Genomic DNA, 21,543 nt, shown 5'->3' on the forward strand with positions numbered 1-21,543 from the left:
TGAGCGGGGCCTGAGGCTGGGACCCCAGCTGGCAAGGGGCAGGCAGCCAGAACCCCAGACCAGCAGTGGGCTGAGTGGGGCTGGTGGCCCGGTCCCCAGACTGGCAGTGGGCTGAGCCGCTCAGCCCACTGCCGGTCTGGAGTCCCGGCCCTGTCCACATAGAGTTTTGTTTTGTGTGTTCCCTGGGGAAGCAGAGAAGCATCAGGTCAAAAAACTCCTTCTCCTAAAATCATCCTAAAATGAGTCTCAATATTGCAAAAAAAGTAAGTAAATAAGGCAAGGCACGTTAGATGATCTTTTGTTTTTAGCTTGTGAATTTTCCCCTTGCTAAGAGGGAGGTTTATCCCTGTTTTTTTTTTTTTGTAACTTTAAAGTTTTGCCGAGAGGGGAATCCTCTGTGTTTTGAATCTGATTACCCTGTAAAGTTACTTTCCATCTTGATTTTACAGATGTGCTTCTTTAACTTTTTTTTAAGAATCTGGCTTACCAGTTTGGTTGGTAGATTACTCTCAAGCCTCCCCAGGAAAGGGCATGAAGGAGCTTGGGGGGGGATATTTTAGGGAAACAGGAACTCCAAGTGGTTCTTTTCCTGAATCTTTTCTAACTCATTTGGTGGTGGCAGCAGTACCCATCCAAGAACAAGGAAGGATTTGTGCCTCGGGGAAGTTTTTAACCTAAGCTGGTAGAAATAACCTTAGGGGTCTTTCATGCGGGTCCTCACATCTGTACCCTAGAGTTCAGAGTGGGGAGGGAACGCTGACATGGTGTGAGCCGTGGGATCATTTTGAACCAGAAGCACAAACCTCAGAATATTAAAGATTTTTTCTCTCTCTCTCTCTGTTTTGGCTGCTTGGAAAGCAGGGAGGCTTTTGGTTTTTTTTGTTTGGTTTTTCTTAAGGACATTTTTTTTTCTTTTAGCTGAGAGCAGCTATAGTTTTTTTTCAGTGCAGAGTAGTTAAATCCAGCAAGGGAATTCACAAGCTGGGTGGGTCTTTTTTCTTTCTAGCTCTCGGGTTAAGCTAGGCTAAGTGCAGAAAGGCTAGGATGACAGAAAGTAACGTCCAGAAAAAGCTGGAATTAGCCAGATTTGAAGCTGAGGAAAGACAGAAGGAACATGAACTACAGCTGGAACTCAGACAGATGGAGACTGATGCACAAGTGGCCAGAGAAGAGGCTGCCCATGAGAGAGCTGTGGAGGCCCAAAAGCATGCTCAGGAAGAGAGGGAAAGAGAGAGGAAGCATGAAAGGGAGTTAGAGATGGCAAGGGCTAAGCAAAATATACCAGACAACCCTAGCAATCCTTCTCCAGGTACTGCTTCCCATCCCAGAAAGTTCCCCACCTACAAGGGAGGTGATGATACAGAGGCCTTCTTAGAAAATTTTGAAAGGGCCTGCCTTGGGTACAGCATCTCTACAGACCAGTACATGGTAGAGCTGAGGCCGTAGCTCAGTGGACCCTTAGCAGAGGTGGCAGCTGAAATGCCTAAGGAACACATGAACAGTTATGAACTTTTTTAAAAAACAGGGATAAATCTCCCTCTTAGCTCAGGGAAAATTCACAAGCTAAAAACAAAAGATAATTGAACATGCCTTGCCTTATTTACGTACTCTTTTTGCAATATTGAGACTGATTTTAGGATGATTTTAGGAGAAGGAGTTTTCTGACCTGATGCTTTTCTGCTTCCCCAGGGAACACACAAAACAAAGGGCACAAAGCCACCCCTCCACCCCATTTGAAAGTATCTTCTTTCCCCCATTGGTCCTTTTGGTCAGGTGCCAACCAAGTTATTTGAGCTTCTTAACCCCTTACAGGTAAAGAGGAATTCTAGACCACGCTTAGCTGTATGGTTATGACAGTACTACAGTAGTTTAGAGATTCATCTGAGATCATTGAATTTGTGACCCACTTAGCTGGAATTGAAACGAGATTCTAGTGAGGCTAATGTTCTAGTCATCAACTTACTCTTTTTGTGTATGTCTTGTCCTTGAGCATTGCACCTTGAACACTTTTTAATTACTTAAAAACTTAACGTGAGCTGTGAGAATAAAAACTAAATTTAAAAGCTGTTCTGATTCGTTTAGGCTGGTTGGGTTCATAGCACTTATGATCAAGTCTCTTTACTAGTCTTCCATTTCTTTTGTGTACAATTCAAAATGTGTTTAATTCTCCTTAAAACTGAGTGGCCTGGAACCTGACAGTGTTGTGTGTGGTGGGTGCTGTTGTGGTTTTTTGGGGGGGTTTGTTTTTTGAGACCACATCTCACCACATACCTCATGTTCGTTAGAATCAGCTGAGATTCTTGTTTTTGGTTCTGAAGTCTTTTTAAACATTCCATGACTGGTCATAGAATCATAGAATATCAGGGTTGGAAGGGACCTCAGGAGGTCATCTAATTCAACCCCCTTCTCAAAGCAGGACCAATCCCCAACTAAATCATCCCAGCCAGGACTTTGTCAAGCCTAACCTTAAAAACTTCTAAGGAAGGAGATTCCACCACCTCCTTAGGTTACCCATTCCAGTGCTTCACCACCCTCCGAGTGAAATTTTTTTCCCTAATAGTCAAAGTAAACCTCCCCCACTGCAACTTGAGACCATTATTCCTTGTCCTGTCCTCTTCTACCACTGAGAATAGTCTAGAACCATCCTCTCTGGAACCACCTCTCAGGTAGTTGAAAGCAGCTATCAAATCCCCCCTTCATTCTTCTCTTCTGCAGACTAAATAAGCCCAGTCCCCTCAGCCTCTCCTCATAGGTCATGTGCTCCAGCCGCCTAATCATTTTTGTTGCCCTCCGCTGGACTCTCTCCAATTTTTCCACATCCTTCTTGTAGTGTGGGGCCCAAAACTGGACACAGTACTCCAGATGAGGCCTCACCAATATCGAATAGAGGGGAACGATCACGTTCCTCAATCTGCTGGCAATGCCCCTACTTATACATCCCAAAATGCCGTTAGCCTTCTTGGCAGCAAGGGCACACTGTTGACTCATATCCAGCTTCTCGTCCACTGTAACCCCTAGGTCCTTTTCTGCAGAACTACTGCCTAGCCATTTGGTCCCTAGTCTGTAGCGGTGCATGGGATTCTTCCGTCCTAAGTGCAGGACTCTGCACTTGTCCTTGTTGAACCTCATCAGATTTCTTTTGGCCCAATCCTCTAATTTGTCTAGGTCCCTCTGTATCCAATTCCTACCCTCCAGCGTATCTACAACTCCTCCCAGTTTAGTGTCATATGCAAACTTGCTGAGGGTGCAATCCATGCTATCCTCCAGATCATTAATGAAGATATTGAACAAAACCTGAGAAAGCAGGATGATCAGTGAGTTATCTTAAGTGCTTATACACAAATGCAAGAAGCCTGGGAAATGAGCAGGGAGAACTGGAAGCCCTGGCACAGTCAAGGAATTATGATGTGATTGGAATAACGGAGACTTGGCGGGATAACTCACATGACTGGGGTACTGTCATGGATGGATATAAACTGTTCAGGAAGGACAGGCAAGGCAGAAAAGGTGGGGGAGTTGCATTGTATGTAAGAGAGCAGTATGACTGCTCCGAGCTCCAGTAGGAAACTGCAGAAAAACCTGAGTGTCTCTGGATTAAGTTTTAGAAGTGTGATCAACAAGGGTGATGTCGTGGTGGGAGTCTGCCATAGACCACCAGACCAGGGGATGAGGTGGACAAGGCTTTCTTCAGGCAACTAACAGAAGTTACTAGATCACAGGTCCTGGTTCTAATGGGGGACTTCAGTCACCCCGATATCTGCTGGGAGAGCAATAAATGGGTGCACGGACAATCCAGGAAGATTTTGGAAAGTGTAGGAGACAATTTCCTGGTGCAAGTGCTGGAGGAACCAACTAGGGGCAGAGCTCTTCTTGACCTGCTTCTCACAAACCGGGAAGAATTAGTAGGGGAAGCGAAAGCGGATGGGAACCTGGGAGGCAGTGACCATGAGATGGTCGAGTTCAGGATCCTGACACAGGGAAGAAAGTAGAGCAGCAGAATACAGACCCTGGACTTCAGAAAAACAGACTTTGACAACCTCAGGGAACTGATGGGCAGGATACCCTGGGAGAATAACAAGAGTGGGAAAGGAGTCCAGGAGAGCTGGCTGTATTTTAAAGAATCCTTATTGAGGTTGCAGGAACAAACCATCCCGATGTGTAGAAAGAATAGTAAATATGGCAGGCGACCCGCTTGGCTTAACAGTGAAATCCTTGCTGATCTTAAATACAAAAAAGAAGCTTACAAGAAGTGGAAGATTGGACAAATGACTAGGGAGGAGTATAAAAATATTGCTCAGGCATGCAGGAGTGAAATCAGGAAGGCCAAATCACACTTGGAGTTGCGGCTATCAAGGGATGTTAAGAGTAACAAGAAGGGTTTTTTCAGGTATGTTAGCAACAAGAAGAAAGTCAAGGAAAGTGTGGGCCCCTTACTGAATGGGGGAGGCAACCTAGTGACAGAGGATGTGGAAAAAGCTAATGTACTCAATGCTTTTTTTGCCTCTGTCTTCAGGAACAAGGTCAGCTCCCGGACTGCTGCACAGCATGGGGAGGAGGTGATCAGCTCTCTGTGAAGAAAGAAGTGGTTCGAGACTATTTAGAAAAGCTGGACGAGCACAAGTCCATAGGGCCGGATGTGCTGCATCCGAGGAGAGTGCTAAAGGAGTTGGCGGATGTGATTGCAGAGCCATTGGCCATTATCTTTGAAAACTCATGGCGATCAGGGGAGGTCCCGGATGACTGGAAAAAGGCTAATGTAATGCCAGTCTTTTTTTTAAAAAAAAAAAAAAAAAAAAAGGAAGGAAGAGGATCTGGGGAACTACAGGCCAGTCAGCCTCACCTTAGTTCCTGGAAAAATCATGGAGCAGAACCTCAAGGAATCAATGCTGAAGCACTTAGAGGAGAGGAAAGTGATCAGGAACAGTTAGCATGGATTCACCAAGGGCAAGTCATGCCTGACTAACCTAATTGCCTTCTATGACAAGATAACTGGCTCTGTGGATGAGGGGAAAGCAATGGATGTGGTGTTCCTTGACTTTAGCAAAGCTTTTGATATGGTCTCCAACAGTATTCTTGTCAGCAAGTTAAAGAAGTATGGGCTGGATGAATGCACTATAAAGTGGATAGAAAGTTGGCTAGATCGTCAGGCTCAACGGGTAGCGATCAATGGCTCCATGTCTAGTTGGCAGCCAGTATCAAGCGGAGTGCCCCAAGGGTGGGTCCTGGTCATATTTGAGGGCTCCCGTTTTTGGAATTGATTCTCCTACTTGATCCAACTGGCCAGTCTAACACACTTCAGGGAATGATGCGAGACGCGCTTCTTTTTGTTCAAAGTTTGAGATTTGTTTTTGAGAACAGTAAATCTAATTTATATTGTATAATCAAACATCTGTTTGTGATGGTTACAGGTCAGCTGCACATTTTCTGATATCTGAGTGCATCCCCATAGGTGTTAGGCCTTGTGCTTTATCTTTGCTGGGGTGAAATCACCTAATTCTTCCACTTTTTGAAGGATCCTGGGCTACAGTATGCTGTGGACCAACTTTGCTTACCCTAGGAGGTCCAGTTGGGTTCGTGTACCTATGGTTCTTCCCATTGGAAGCTTGTGAACAGTCGTGGATACAGTGACCCCAGACATTCCTTTTAAATAAAGAATTGTTTTTTCTTAACAGTAGGAACAAAGCGTAACTTAAGAGAAAAGGTTTTTAAAGCAACAAAAGGCCTATATGTATGTCTTTCACCTAGAGTATCACCATACTCTTAATGGGGACCCTGGTATGTCATCTTATCCTCAGACTCTGAACCTTTGGAATCTAGGTTCACATTCCTTTTTCGTTTCTGTATGTGAGTGAGTCTTTTTATCTAGTCTCAAGTCTTGTTGCTCTCCTCTATTTTCTGAGCCTGGATAAGCTGGTTTGGGTGGCTCAGCAGCAGTCGGTGTAGCAACGTTCTGGTGAAGAGAGTCATGGGTGTTTGCTGAGGTGGTTATCTGAGTTGGCCTCTTCCCTGCCTGCATTTTCTGACAGTCTTGCTATTGAAGTCACTCAATATATGCATACAGTAAACCACATAATAGTCAGACCAACATAGCAGCTATAGATCTGTCATACTACTCATTATGACAATAGGCATTATTAAAAATGAATTAGCAAACTCAAAAACAGCTAAACACTTCCTGGAAGTTTAAAAAAATAATTTTGCTTTTGGACTGAGTACATAAATGAAGAATTCCTTTAAAAGTTACACTGTTGGCTGGAAGTTGTAAGGTTTGCTAAATAGGTGTGTGTGTGTGTAGTGTGTTGTTTTTGTTTTTTTTATAAGAATGGGAAGGCTCAGGTTATCCATACCTATCGCTAAGCTATAGATTTTATTCAGTATCTGTGCCCAACACTAAAGTTTGAGCATGCCCAAAAAGATGGTTGCATTCTTTGGCTGAGTTGATGACACAGACACTGAAACAGGACCAGGTCAGGTTCAGGAAACAGGTTACTACTTGGTACTCAATGTGACACACAATAATTGTTGTTACTAGAGCTAACCAAAAAAATGGTAAGGCTTTATTTAAAATTAACTTTTTCTGCAAATTTAAAAACATGTTTTTTCATTTATTTAAAGTTTTTAATGGAAAAATTTTTATCTAGAAAAATTTGGGGTTTTTATAGGTTGTTGGGTATTTCCCCTTTCTCTTCCCTTTATTTTTGCCCCGTTTTGCCAAAAGTGAAGGGAAAGGAGAACATGGAGAAATGGAAAGAAAAATGAAAAATTACCATCTGAGGTTTCATTGAAAAAAATAAAATACACCCCCTCACCCCCCAAAACTTTCCAGATCAAGGAGATGGGGAAAGAGCAAATTTTTTAACAAAATAAAAACTTCTTAGAAAGACTTTTGACCTGTTCTAGTTGTTACACGATCCAACTTTCTGCATTATGGTGACATATTTATACGCATATAGTTCAACAGGGTTGAGAAATGTTAGATTCACTGGACAGACCTCTTCCACAGAAAGAGCTTTGAGGAAAAATTTGACGAATGGTTGTTAAAGGCTGGTATAGTTGGGGAGAGCATTATCAGCTTGACTGCATACAATATGATAGATATAGTGGGACTAAATTTAAAATTGAAGGTAAGTAGCTTGTTTTTGATGTGATGGAGAAGGCACCAGTAGAGCGGATGGGAAGAGTGGGTGAAGTGGTCAAAATGGCAACCAAGAATTTTATTTCTAAATTTCAACTGGGGATTATAATAAAAAGATCTTAAAGGTCTCCACAGTTGAATGGAGAATAGGGTGTGACTTTTTTTAAAATTGAGAGTAAGATATGCCAGGTTTACACTAAAAAGTTAGGTTGACTCAGCTATGTCACTCTGGAATCTGAAATATCCACACCCCTCAGCACTGTAGCTAAGCTGATCTAACCACTGGTGTACACAGCACTAGGTTGACAGAAAAATAGAGTTGATGTTTTATCAAATTAGAGTTGCCACTTGCCACCTCTGAGGCACAAAAACCCCATGACATCTGAGATGATCCTGAGCCCATGAAACTGGACAGCTGGCAGTCTGAACTGAACACTCTTACAGATTTTCTGGGAAAGCTATCTCAAAGAAGGGAAAACATGGACAAGTGGCAATCTTACATCAAATATAGATGATGTTGGAGTAAAATGAATTAACTGCCAGAAAGATTCCTACTTGAAACAGAGAGCTAAGATTTTCTTCAAAATCATTAATTTTTTTAAAGTAATTTTTTTCCCCTTCTGATTTTTAAGCTTTTTAAAGAATACATTTTCAGTCTTTCTCTACGGCCGTGATAATTAGAAACTTTTTTTAAAATGTAAGTTGGGTTTCTCATGTGGCTTCCAGAATCCAGAAGTTGGGGCTTGAAGAAAAACACCAAATATTTGTGTGTTGGGATTAGGGCTTTGTGCGCCATTAGCAGTGGTTCAGGAAGTTGAACGAGAAGTAGAGCCCACTCTGTTGTGCTCATTATCAGCTTGATCCTTCCTGGTATAAAAGTCTGAGGAATGCTGGTTAACCACTCCTACGTTGGACAGGCAGGTAGGTGAGTGAATTTTTCAAGTCCTGAAATTTTACAATATTTTTATGCCTGTCTGGTGGCTTGTATGAAAGCAGGAGCTGAGCAAGGACAGATAAATAACTTACTTATGTACAGAGAAAAATGGATTTTCATATTCCATCTCGTTTTTCCATCTTACCACTGTGTTCAAATAGAGTTAGTTAATGTGCTGCTGCTGCTTGTAAGAAGTTGGAGTATTTACTGTTGCAGTTGAGATCGGCGGTGATACTCAGCCTGTATCCCCTTTGGTATAAAAGAGCAGGCACTACTGGCAGAGTGTCCTACATGAACGCCAGCTTCCTTTGGAATTCTTTCTTCTCCCACCCTGTTCTGAAATAGCCCAATTTTTTTGCCCTTGTGGGGAGTTCTCAAAGCTCATATGCTTGAGTGGGTGTTGGTGAAGGGCTCAGGTGGTTGGCGGAGCAGGGGGGATTTCTGTGTGGCATGATAGCATGGTGAAGACAGTTGGATTTAAAACCAGGTTAATCTGATGACTGGATGATATGTGGAAGTGTAAGGCAGAAGGAGAAATATGGTATGAGCTGTTTTACCAGCTCATGATGTTTGGTGTTTATTTTGGTTAAACCCCAGCTCCTGCAGTCATCTGATTACATGAGAATTTCAGCAAAAACAATGAGGAGTCCTTCTGGCACCTTAAAGGCTAACAAATTTATTTGGGCATAAGCTTTCATGGGCTAGAACCCACTTCATCAGATGCATAGAGTGGAAAATACAGGAGCAGTTATAAATACACGAAAAGATGGGAGCCTTACCAAGTGTGAAGTCAGTCTAACAAGACAATTCAATTAACAGTAGGATACCAAGGGAGGAAAAATAACTTTTGAAGTGGTAATGAGAGTGCCCGTTTCAAACAGTTGACAAAAAGGTGTGAGTAACAGTAGGGGGAAATTATTATGGAGGAAATTAGGTTTAGGTTTTGTAATGACCCAACCACTCCCAGTCTTTATTCAGAACTAATGTGATGGTGTCCAGTTTGCAAATTAATTCAAGTTCTGCAGTTTCACACTGGAGTCTGTTTTTAAAGTTTTTGTTGTTGAAGAATTGCCACTTTTAGGTCTGTTATTGAGTGACTAAGGAGACTGAAGTGTTCTCCTACTGGTAAACAAGCTACTTACCTTCAATTTTAAATTTAGTCCCACTATATCTATCATATTGTATGCAGTCAAGCTGATAATGCTCTCCCCAACTATACCAGCTTTTAACAGCCATTCGTCAAATTTTTCCTCAGAACACTTTCTGTGAAATGTTATGTTGAATGTTATAATTCCTGATGTCAGATTTTGTCCATTTATTCTTTTGCATAGAGGGTGTCTGGTTTGGCCAATGTACATGGCAGGAGGGGCATTGCTGGCACATGATGGCGTATATCACATTGGTAGATGTGCAGGTGAACGAGCCCCTGATGGCGTGGCTGATATGGTTAGATCCTACAATGGTGTCCCTTGAATAGATATGGGACAGAGTTGGCACCAGGGTTTGTTGCAGGGTTTGGTTCCTGGGTTGGTGTTTTTGTTGTGTGGTGAGTAGTTGCTGGTGAGTATTTGCTTTAAGTAGGGGGGCTCTCTGTACGCGAGGACTAGCCTGTCTCCCAAGGTCTGTGAGAATTTCAGCTCACTTTCATTTTCTTTATTAAAAAAATATAGTTTCTGGCCTTCATGGCTGTTTGAGTAAAGTTTGAAACTGTAAACCACGGAGGCTCAAAAACCATAAGACAAAAGAACTCAGAAAATATTTTTATAATGTCATGAGTTCTAAGGCAATCTTGTGATTTTTTTGGGTGGCTGACTTTGAATTATTTAGACACTTAGGCAGTAATGCCAAAATGTCCATGGTATTATTTTTAATTGTATGCTAAGGGTGCCCGAGCTTCAGATAGGTAATATTTGGTGTGGAATGTTTTAGACTGAAATTGAAGTAAGTAAAATCTTAGTCCTCTGTATTGGTATAAAGTTGCTGTCCGGTCCAAATATACTCTCTTATCTACATAACGTGTACTTACTTCAAAGGATACAGCAACCAACTCGAACTCCTTTGTGCATAATTGTTGTCAGCTGCAGAAAATGTTTTTAGTTGACAACACTAATATCTAAAGGAAAAAGTAGACAAGGTAGATTGCTCTTTAGAGGCAATTGTACTACGCTCATTCCTGTTGTAGATAAAATTGCCCTTTTTATTGGGGCAGCAAATAATTTAAAATATGCACAAATTCATTTGAAAAAGAGATGTCTTTCACCTATGGGACAATTTTTGGTTCAAAAGCTTGTTTATTACAAACTGTTTGTTGGTCCAATTAAAAAAAACAACAAACTATCTAATGTGCCTTGTCCAGCATTTGCTGAGAAGGAAGCTGGTAGAAAATTAAGTTGTTGTTAAATGCATCGGTGAAGTGCAATCTTGTCATGCTCCATTAATTTCTAGTTCTTATGTTTAGCTTCTCAAATAGATTTCTTCAGAATCACATGGAGAGAATGTTGCTGATATAATTCAGTTTATTAGGATAGATGTCTTTCAACATCATTATCATGAATTCTCAACTTTTTTTATATTGGGATTGGTACTTGCTAAGTATTCCAAAAATGATAGGTAAGGATTATAGAAGAAACAGTGTAGAAATAATCTAAACTCAAAATTAAAGTAGAGGAGAAAGTGATGTTGCCCTTTACTGTAGGGATACTTTTTGTCTACCGTTTCTGAAAAACCTTTCAAGTTCCCTCAGTTCTTCAGCAATCAGCACAACTTTTTTAAAATGAAGCTGACTTTTTTTAAATGACCTGAATGCAAAGTAAAATATCTAATACAGTGGTTCTCAAACTTTTTTTTTTCCCCTGCAGACCACTTGAAAATTGCTGAGGGTCTCGGCGGACCACTTAATGATCTTTCCAAATGTTGTTTGTACTGTTAGCTAACTATTGTAAAGCGCTTTGGATAAAAGCGCTATATAAAATAAACTTAATTAATGTTTTTTATTCTACAAATAAAAGCACACAACTCATATTTTAATATCAGTAGTCTGACCTTTCTAATGCGATGGATGTGCCCTCTCTCCGCTGCTGTGGCAGCCCCCTAGCTGGGGCGGGGAAGGAGGCGTGGGGGGAGAGGTGGGTCTCTCCCCGGCAGCCGCAGCCCTGGAGCTGGGGAAAGTCCACTGGCCCGTCCTACTTACCCCCTATTCCCTCCAAGGCCACCACCTCACCTTACATGTGCATCTTCTCCAGGGTCCAGGAACCTAATTAGTGGAGCCATGCCTGCACGGCTTCACTAATTAGGTGGGTGGCCCTTCATTTTCTCGTGTGCGGCTGCCCAGGGGCGCACCTTAGAGGGAACTATCTGCAGACCACCTGAATGGAACTCGCAGACCACTGGTGGTCTACGGACCACAGTTTGAGAACCTCTGATCTAATACATGTAAAAGAACAATTTATATCGAATTATGTAGAACATTAAGTAAATTTTTGTCTCTTTTCCTTTCACAGAATGTTGGCTTTGAAAGCTCAGGGAAGCAGTAGGGGAAAAAACATAACACAGTGGTAAGTATCATGTTGTTTTTTTTCTTTTGAACCAACAGTATGTTTGTTAAAATATTTAAACACACTTTCAATTCTCAAACAGGATTGACTAAATTAATGTATTTTAAGACTTTATGCTACATCAATCCTTTGTTGTTGTTCTAAAATATTTTCCAATGAGAACTGATGCCAAATTTTAAGGTTAAAAATATCTGCTCTGAGAGCCAATTGAAGGATGCATGTTTTCAAGCTAGTTAAGCACATTTATGTGTTACTGTCTATGTGAAAGGAGGATATACAGGGAACTAAGGGGAAAACGCCCGCCCTAGAATTTAACTGTCCATTGTAAAGCTCACAATATTTTTAATAAATGTTTGAAAGATGGTTTCTGGATCATAAAAATATTTTAGAATCATAGACTTTAAGGTCAGAAGAGACCATTAGGATCATCTAGTCTGACCTCCTGCACAATGCAGGCCACAGAATCTCACCCACCCACTCCTGTAACAAATCCCTAACCTGTGTCTGAGCTATTGGTTTAAAGACTTCAAGGTGCAGAGAATCCTCCAGCAAGTGACCCATGCCCCATGCTGCAGAGGAAGGTGAAAAATGCCCAGGGTCTCTGCCAATCTGTCCTGGAGGAAAATTCCTTCCCGACCCCAAATATGGCAATCAGCTAAACTCTGAGCATGTGGGCAAGACTCACCAGCCAGACACCCAGGAAAGAATTCTATGTAGTAACTCAGCTCCCACTCCATCTAACATGCCCAATGGCCTGTGATGGGATATCTACTGCTAATAGTTGAAGATCAATTACTTGCCAGAATTAGGCTATCCCATCTCCTCCATAACCTTATCAAGCTTAGTCTTGAAGCCAGATATGTCTTTTGCCCACACTGCTTCCCTTGGAAGGCTGTTCTAGAACTTCACTCCTCTAATGGTTAGAAACCTTCGTCTAATTTCAAGTCTAAAGTTCCTGATGGCCAGTTTATATCCATTTGTTCTTGTGTCCATATTGGTACTGAGCTTAAATAATTCTTTTCCCTCTGTGGTATTTATCCCTCTGATATATTCATAGAGAGCAATCCTATCTCCTCTCAGCCTTCTTTTGGCTAGGCTAAACAAGCCACGCTCTTAGAGTCTCCTTTCATAAGACAGGTTTTCCATTCCTCTGATCATCCTCTGATCAGCCCTTCTCTGTACCTGTACCAGTTTGAATTCATCCTTCTTAAACATGGGAGATCAGAACTGCACACAATATTCCAGATAAGGACTCACCAATGCCTTGTATAAAGGTACTAACACTTCCTTATCTCTACTGGAAATACCTCGCCTGATGCAGCCCAAGACCGCATTAGCTTTTTTTCAGGGCCGTATCACATTGGCAGCTGATAGTCATACTATGATGAACCAATACTCCGAGGCCCTTCTCCTCCTCTGTTACTTCCAAGTGATACGTCCCCAGTTTATAACAAAAATTCTTGTTGTTAATCCCTAAATGCATGACCTTGCACTTTTCACTCTTAAATTTCATCCTGTTACTATTACTCCAGTGTACAAGGTCATCCAGATCTTCCTGTATGATATCCCGGTCCTTCTCTGTATTGGCAATACCTCCCTGCTTTGTGTCATCCGCAAACTTTATTAGCACATGCCCGCTTTTTGTGCCAAGGTCAGTAATAAAAAGATTAAATAAGATTGGTCCCAAAACCGAGCCCCGAGGAACTCCGCTGGTAACCTCCTTCCAGCCTGACAGTTCACCTTTCAGTGTGACCCGTTGTAGTCTCCCCTTTAACCAGTTCCTTGTTCACCTTTCATTTTTCATATTGATCCCCATCTTTTCCAATTTAGCTAATAGTTCCCCACGTGGAACCGTATCAAATGCCTTACTGAAATCGAGGTAAATTAGATCCACTGTGTTTCCTTTGTCTAAAAAATCTGTTTTGGTTTGACACGATCTACCTTTTGTAAAACCATGTTGTATTTGGTCCCAATTACCACTGACCTCAATGTCCTTAACTACTTTCTCTTTCAAAATTTTTTCCAAGACCTTGCATACTAAAGATGTCAAACTAACAGGCCTGTAGTTACCCGGATCACTTTTATCCCCTTTCTTAAAAATAGGAACTATGTTAGCAATTCTCCAGTCATACAGTACAACCCCTGAGTTTACAGATTCATTACAAATTTTTGCTAATGGGCTTGCAATTTCACGTGCCAGTTCCTTTAATATTCTTGGATAAAGAATATCTCGGCCCCCCGATTTAGTCCCATTAAGCTGTTCCAGTTTGGCTTTTACCTTGGATGTGGTAATATCTACCTCCATATCCTCCTTCCCGTTTGGTGTCCTACCATTATCCCTAAGCTCCTCATTAGCCTCATTAAAGACTGAGGCAAAGTATTTGTTTAGATATTGGGCCATGCCTAGATTATCCTTAACCTCCACTCCATCATCAGTGTTTAGTGGTCTCACTTCTTTTTTCTTTGTTTTCTTCTTATTTATATGGCTATGGAACCTTTTACTGTTGGTTTTAATTCCCTTTGCAAGGTCTAACTCTACATCGCTTTTGGCCTTTCTCACTTTATCCCTACATGTTCTGACCTCAATAAGGTAGCTTTCCTTGCTAATCCTTCCAATCTTCCATTCCTTGTAGGCTTTCTGCTTTTTCTTAATCACCTCTCTGAGATGCTTGCTCATCCAGCTTGGTCTACAACTCCTGCCTATGAATTTTTTCCCCTTTCTTGGGATGCAGGCTTCTGATAGTTTCTGCAACTTTGACTTGAAGTAATTCCAGGCCTCCTCTGCCTTTAGATCCACAAGTTCTTCAGTCCAATCCACTTCCCTAACTAATTTCCTTAATTTTTTTTTAAAGTTAGCCCTTTTGAAATCAAAAACCTTAGTCACAGATCTATTTTTGTTTATCCTGCCATTTAGTTTGAACTGAATTAGCTCATGATCGCTTGAACCTAGGTTGTCCCCTACAACCATTTCTTCTATGATGTCCTCACTATTCACCAAAACCAAATCTAAAATGGCATCCCCTCTAGTCGGTTCAGCAACTACTTGATGAAGGACTCCATCAGCTATCACATCCAGGAAAATCTGAGCCCTATTATTATTACTAGCACTTGTCCTCCAGTCTATATCTGGGAAGTTAGTCTCCCATGATCACACAATTCCCATTAGTATTTACTTCATTAAAAACATTAAAGAGGTCTCTATCCATATCAAACTCGGATCCCGGCGGTCTATAGCACACCCCAAGCACTATGCCAGGCTCTAGTAGCTTTCTTCCCCAATGTGATTTTTTTTGCCCAGCCAGGCTCTGTCTTATCCATTCCATCACTTATTTCTTTTCAGTCTACCTCATCATTGATATACAATGCTACTCCACCACTTTTGCCTTTATTTCTGTCTTTCCTAAATAGCACATACCCTTCAATAGTGTACAAACATCTTAATTTTTGCTGTTTGGCTTCGCTCACATTCTTTTCCCTATTAGGCACAGACATTCTACCGCCAGTATCACCTATTAGACTGGTATGTACACTACCCTTCCTCCTAATGTCCATTCTGATACCCCCGGCTGTATCCTTTCTTACTTCGTTTTCTTCCCTCTCAATGTTAAAATCTGGCATGGAGATTACCTAGCCATCTCCCAACCATCTCCCCCAAATTCCTAGTTTAAAGTTCTCTTGATCAGTTGTACCATCCTCCATCCTAGAAGTCTATTTCCCTCCTTACTCAGGTGAAGTCTATGCCAAGAGAACAGTCCTCTGTCCATGAATGCTTCCCAGTGGCCATACATCCCAAAGCCCTCCTTATAGCACCACTGCCTGAGCCATCTGTTGAGCATCATAATCTTATCACACCTTTGTTGCCCTTCTCTAGGAACAGGGAGAATGCCACGGAGCCTCGATTTCCTTAAGCGTCTTCCCCAGCCAGGCATAGTCTCCCTTGATACGTTCCAGTGAGAATCTAGCCATATCATTTTTCCCACATGAAGGACAGTCAGTGGATTCTTTCCTGCTCCTGTTAGGATCCTCTTCAGCCTCAGGTCCACATCCCATATCTTAGCACCCGGCAGACAGCATGCCCTTCTGTTCTCTGGATCAGCTCTTGTTACAGGCCTGTCTGTTCTTCTCAGTAAGGAGTCCCCAATCATGTAGACCTGCCTTTTCCCGGTGATGGTGTAATTCTCCAGTCTATCCCCTATTCCCTCTGGCTGCAAGTCCTCCTGATTCCTATTGTCCCTTGCAATCCTCTTCAACCCATCCCGTATCCTTCTGGGGCTCGTATTTGGGGTGATCTCCATTGACTCTTGCTCTCTTCTAATAGGACTAGCTGCTCTTCTCTTCTTCCTTGCCCTCTCACCTTCAATGACCCCTACTGTGCCCCTTCATTTTCCAACTCTGCAAACCTGTTCCTGAGCTCTGTTTCTCCTTCACTAGCCCGTCTTTTCCTCTACCTGGTTCTCTTAGTCACATGCTTCCACTGTCCCCTTTCCTCACCTAGCAGCATCCCCTCAGAGTTCTTTGGTCCTGCTTCCCATTGCAAATATGAGCTTTTCCCGTCAGCCTCCTCATGTCTTTGCTCCATCATCCGCTCAACCCCCTTCCCCCCTTCTAAACTCAGCCAGAATTTCCACCTGTATCTCCAGTCCTCGGATCTTTGCTTCCATCAGCTCTATCAGGTAGCACTTCATGCAGACAAAACTCTTTTCAGGTACCCCCTCCAGGATCATGTACATGCCGCAGCTTCTACATCCAGTTATCTTCATTGTGTCTTCCACTACTTGGGTCACTACCACTGCTGCCTCTCTATCTGTCATAGCCTTCTTGCCGAAGTCCTGTTAGTCCAGGAAACCAAACCAAAACACCACCACCCACAGCAAAACAAACCCCCAGCGAGCACCACACACTCCCTTCACTAGCCTGTTGGTTCCTTTTCCTGGCTCTTAGTCTTCCCCCCAAACTCCCCTTACAAACACCCACTCAAACTCCCCTGTTTACAGCTCTGTTTGCTGGCTCCTGTGCCGCTGCAGCTGTCTGTGAGGCTTTAATGTGAGGCAGTAGGTGCATGGAGGTTATTTGAGAATTTGCAGGGCTTTTCCTCACCTTTGCCCCCAAATCTGCAAAACTTTTGCATCTTGGAAATAAGAGTTCAGTGCTGCCCTATTAATGTAGGATCATTGAAAGTATTTAAAATGTTTTATTTATATATATATATAGAGAGAGAGAGATTCATACATATATCATACATATATATGATTAGCATATATTAATATAACATATATAAGACAATTAATATTAATATATAATTAATAATTATGTATTAACATTATAGTTTTGTTTTTTTTGCTGCTTGTGGCCCAAATTTTATAGAAAAGCCACAATACGGAAGTCTGCTATCTTTAGGCTGATGTCAATTTAAATACCAATTTCACCTGAAGTTGTAAGGATATATAAAGTGTCTGCAACTGAAAAATAAAAAAGAATATTTAAATGAAATATTTGCCTATTTGTATCTACCAAACCTGTAGACAAACTTCTATGGTATGTCTTCCAAACAATATGACAGCTACTTCTGTTTACTCTGAGGGTTTTAATAAGATTTTCTAGTTTGTGGAAATGCTAGTTAATATTGACACCTCAGTGGTCATAACTGTATTTAAACTGACAGTATTTTTAATTAGTCTTCAAAGACACTTGTCTGAGTATTTTTACCTACCATTGTTTCAAATAATGCATAAGATAATTATAATTGAAAGAGTTTTTTTGCTTTCTTTATTTGTGCGTTAGACACTGCTTTGGGCTAGTGATTGCAGATGCACTCTGCCCTGAGTTACAAGGGACAGTGTGTTGTTGTTCTCTGCATTCTTCTTTTGCTGCACGAGGATTGTCATTTGCTGCTGGTATAAATTACTACCACTATCTCTTCTCCTCCCTCCCCCAACACTGGCTCAGCTGAGCTGGATAATATATGGCAGGTGAAACTAAGCCTGCACCTACTCCCAGCTGTGGGAGTGCTGGTAGTAGGAACACAGCACTTACTTGTGTACATCCAAATGGAAGAACCAAAAGGGCCAGTCCAGGAGCATAAGGGATTAGGGAGGTCTTAATCCTTTTGCCCACTTGCTCAGCCCAAGTCACACTCTAGCCCACTTTTATAGGCCATCTTCATTGTTTGCTTAGTAACACTCCTCCTACTCAGCCAGATACTGTGGATTAAAGTCAAACATTAAAAACATTATTACTTCATCAGAGTACTCAGTAGAGAGAGACCATTCTTCAGATGAGATATTACACACTGTTTTGGACTGACAATTTGATGGTTGTCCAGGTGGAAGCTAGTTTCCATGGCCCTTTCTAGGAAAAAAAAACAAACAGTGTGAGATGATAACCACCCATCCACCAGTTAAGGTTGTTTCAGTAGCCTAATGATTATGTAATGGCAATTTGAGGAGAGTGTGGAAGAAACAAAGCTAATGACCGTCAAATTAAACTGAACTAATTTGGGGCCACAAACACTAAAATGCCTTAATCACAATCTTATGGTTATTGTATGGTCTCACTATAGGTCAGACTTAAGGTTGTTTGGGTACCTTATCTGTACATTTCTATACTTGAACAAATTTGGATTTCTTTTAAGTTTTTACCTTAACTCTGAATTTGATGAGTTTATAACATACTTGTTTTTGGATAATTACAACAACCCTATAATATATTTTAACTTAAATTACTGTCAGATTTGTGCTCTCAACCTTTACTCTGTTAATGTTTTTGTCTCGAAATATAACCCAATAATGCAGCAGGTAGAGATTGCATGGAAACCGTATTGTGGCTTTTAAAAAGTCCTAGTTTTAATATAAGGTTGTTTGCTAAAAAAAGTATCTGCTTTTCATCTCATATTAACAGGAAATGGTTATTTGATTTTACAATGAAGAACTAATGGTATTTTACTTGTAATTTTGGCCTAATTAATAGATGAAGTGTACTCATTTCCTAGTTGAAGTATTTCTTAATTATCATGAAAACTAATAGAAAAATAATTGTTCCAGAGAGCCTTCCTAATACTTATTTTGGTAAATTTCAGAAGTCCCTGCTAAGATGCTTGAGGTGGGGTTGGTTTGTGTGTGGTTTTTACGAACACATTATCATAAATAAAAGCTGTTGATTTGTTGAACTAGTTATCAAAACAGGGAATAATCATTACAACAAATTTATGGCTTGGTATGGTTATATTTTTAGTGAAATGCATTTGTGTTAAAGCAAGAAAGCGTAACACACCATCCCTCTTAATATTTTATTTCTAACTTGATAAAGAAGACAAGATATACGTGTAAGATTTGACTAAAAACTCACAAATCTTAAAACTGAAAGACTGTTGAATCTTTAGTCTTTAATGTTAATTTTGTAATGTTAAATTATCAGAATGAAGCTATTTAGAATTTTCATCATGAAACAAAAAATAGTTCAGCGAACAATTTAGTGAATAAAAAAAAATTGCCTCATGCTAGTGTCATAGTGCTGTGTCATGTGATGCATGTACAATTTGGCATCTAGACAGAAGACAGAAGATGACCTCCTCCTTCAGTTTCGGATTTTCATCCTGTTAGATGTCAGACCTGTGGGCCTCTGTTGGCATTTACATATTGATCAAATGTACTAGTGATTATATACAAATGCTAAAGTCTAACTAGTAAGATGGGTGAACTAGAGTGCCTGGCATTAAGTGAGGATACTGATATAATCATCACGAAAACTTGTTGGAATGAGGATAATCAATGGGACACGGTAATACTATAGTATAAAATATATAGGAATGACAGAGTCAGTCATGCTGGGTGCAGGAGTGGCACTATGTGTGAAAGAAAGCATAGAGTCAAATAAAGTAAAAAATCTTAAATGAATCAAACTGTACCATATAATCTCTATGGATAGAAATTCCATGCTTGAACAATAAGAGTATAGCAGTAGGAATATACTACCGACCACCTGACAGGAGGATGAGAGTGATTATGAAATGTTCAGGAAAATTAGAGAGTTTTCAAAAATAGATAACCCAAAAGTAAGGTAGTATTTCAACTATCTGTATGTCACCTCAGAAAGGGATGCAGAGAAAATTTTTGACAACATAAATGACTGCTGCTTGGAGCAGCTAGTCCTGGAACCTACAAGGGAAGAGGCAATTCCTGTTTTAGTTGTACGTGGAAAATAGGACTTGGTCCAAAAGGTGAATATAGCTAAATCGCTATATTAGTAGCTCAGTAATAATGACTATAATGTAATGTAATTACATGTAAAATCTTTTTGTGTCGGGGGGCATACCAAAGAAACCCACCACAGTACCATTTAACTTCAAAAAGGGGGAATTACATAAAGATGGAGAAGCTAGTTAAACAGAAATTAAAATAAGCCACAAGGGTGAAATGCCTGAACACTTCATGGAGACTATTTAAAAACACCATAGAGACTCAAATTAAAAGACCAAATAAAAAACAGCAATAAGAGAATTGTTCCAGATTGAGGTGTCAATAGAGGAAGTTGTGAAACAATTTAAACAGTAATAAGTCACCAGGACCATATGCAGTCACCCAAGAGTTCTGAAGGTTGAGTTCTAACTCAAATTAAATTGCAGAACTACTAACTTTGGTATGAAGAAAAGGAGTACTTGTGGTACCTTAGAGACAAATTTATTTGAGCATAAGCTTTCGTGAGCTACAGCTCACTTCATCATGGATCCGATGAAGTGAGCTATAGCTCACGAAAGCTTATGCTCAAATAAATGTGTTAGTCTCTAAGGTGCCACAAATACTCCTTCTTTTTTTTTTTTTTTGCGGATACAGACTAACATGGCTGCTACTCTGATAACTGTGGTATGTAACCTTAAATCAGCTTCTGTATCAGATGACTGGAGGGTAGATAATGCAACACTGATCTTTAAAAAAGGCTCCAGAGGCAATCCTAGCAGTTACAGGCTGGTAGGATTAACTTCACTACCAGGCAGATTGGTTGAAACTATTAGTAAAGAACAGAATTATCAGACACATGGATGAACATGATATGTTGGGGAAAAGTCTACATGGCTTTTGTAAAGAGAAATCATGCCTCACCAATGTATTAGAATTCTTTGAGGATGTCAACAAGTATGTGGACAAGGGTGAACTAGTGTTCTTGGACTTTGAGATACCCTTTGACTAGGTCCTTGACCAAAGGCTCTTAAGCAAAGTAGGCAGTCCTGAGATAAGAAGTAAGGTCCTGTCACGGATCAGTAACTGGTTAAAAGATGGAAATAAAGGTAGGAATAAATGGTCAGTTTTCACAATGGGAAGAGGCAAATATCAGAGTCCACCAAGGATATTTATTGGGACCAGTGCTATTCAACATATATTCATAAATGATCTGGAAAAAGGGGTAAACAGTTAAATTAATTAATTTAATTATTAATTAATCAAGATAGTTAAGTCCAAAGCTGACTGCAAAGAATTACAAAAGAATCTCACTAAACTGAGTGACCAGGCAGCAAAATGGCAGATGAAATTCATAGAATCATAGAATATCAGGGTTGGAAGGGACCTCAGGAGGTCATCTAGTCCAACCCCCTGCTCAAAGCAGGACCAATCCCCAATTAAATCATCCCAGCCAGGGCTTTGTCAAGCCTGACCTTAAAAACTTCCAAGGAAGGAGATTCTACCACCTCCCTAGGTAACGCATTCCAGTGTTTCACCACCCTCCTAGTGAAAAAGTTTTTTCCTAATATCCAACCTAAACCTCCCCCACTGCAACTTGAGACCATTACTCCTTGTTCTGTCCTCTTCTACCACTGAGAATAGTCTAGAACCATCCTCTCTGGAACCACCTCTCAGGTAGTTGAAAGCAGCTATCAAATCCCCCCTCATTCTTCTCTTCTGCAGACTAAACAATCCCAGTTCCCTCAG

General features: G+C 40.8%; 1 protein-coding gene across 30 annotated transcripts in view; it reads left to right on the plus strand.

The window, feature by feature from the left end:
- The window catches only part of ERBIN (erbb2 interacting protein), a 225,178-nt gene that overhangs the window by 68,035 nt on the left and 135,600 nt on the right, over positions 1 to 21,543 (plus strand). For all 30 annotated transcript variants that reach the window (XM_037902921.2, XM_037902915.2, XM_037902925.2 and 27 more), the window contains one exon: positions 11,570 to 11,623. The gene's annotated coding sequence lies outside the window, so the exon portion shown is untranslated. The remainder of the gene's footprint in view (positions 1 to 11,569; positions 11,624 to 21,543) is intronic.

This window comes from Chelonia mydas, chromosome 5, assembly GCF_015237465.2.
Source record: "Chelonia mydas isolate rCheMyd1 chromosome 5, rCheMyd1.pri.v2, whole genome shotgun sequence".
In the NCBI taxonomy this organism is placed as follows: domain Eukaryota; kingdom Metazoa; phylum Chordata; order Testudines; family Cheloniidae; genus Chelonia; species Chelonia mydas.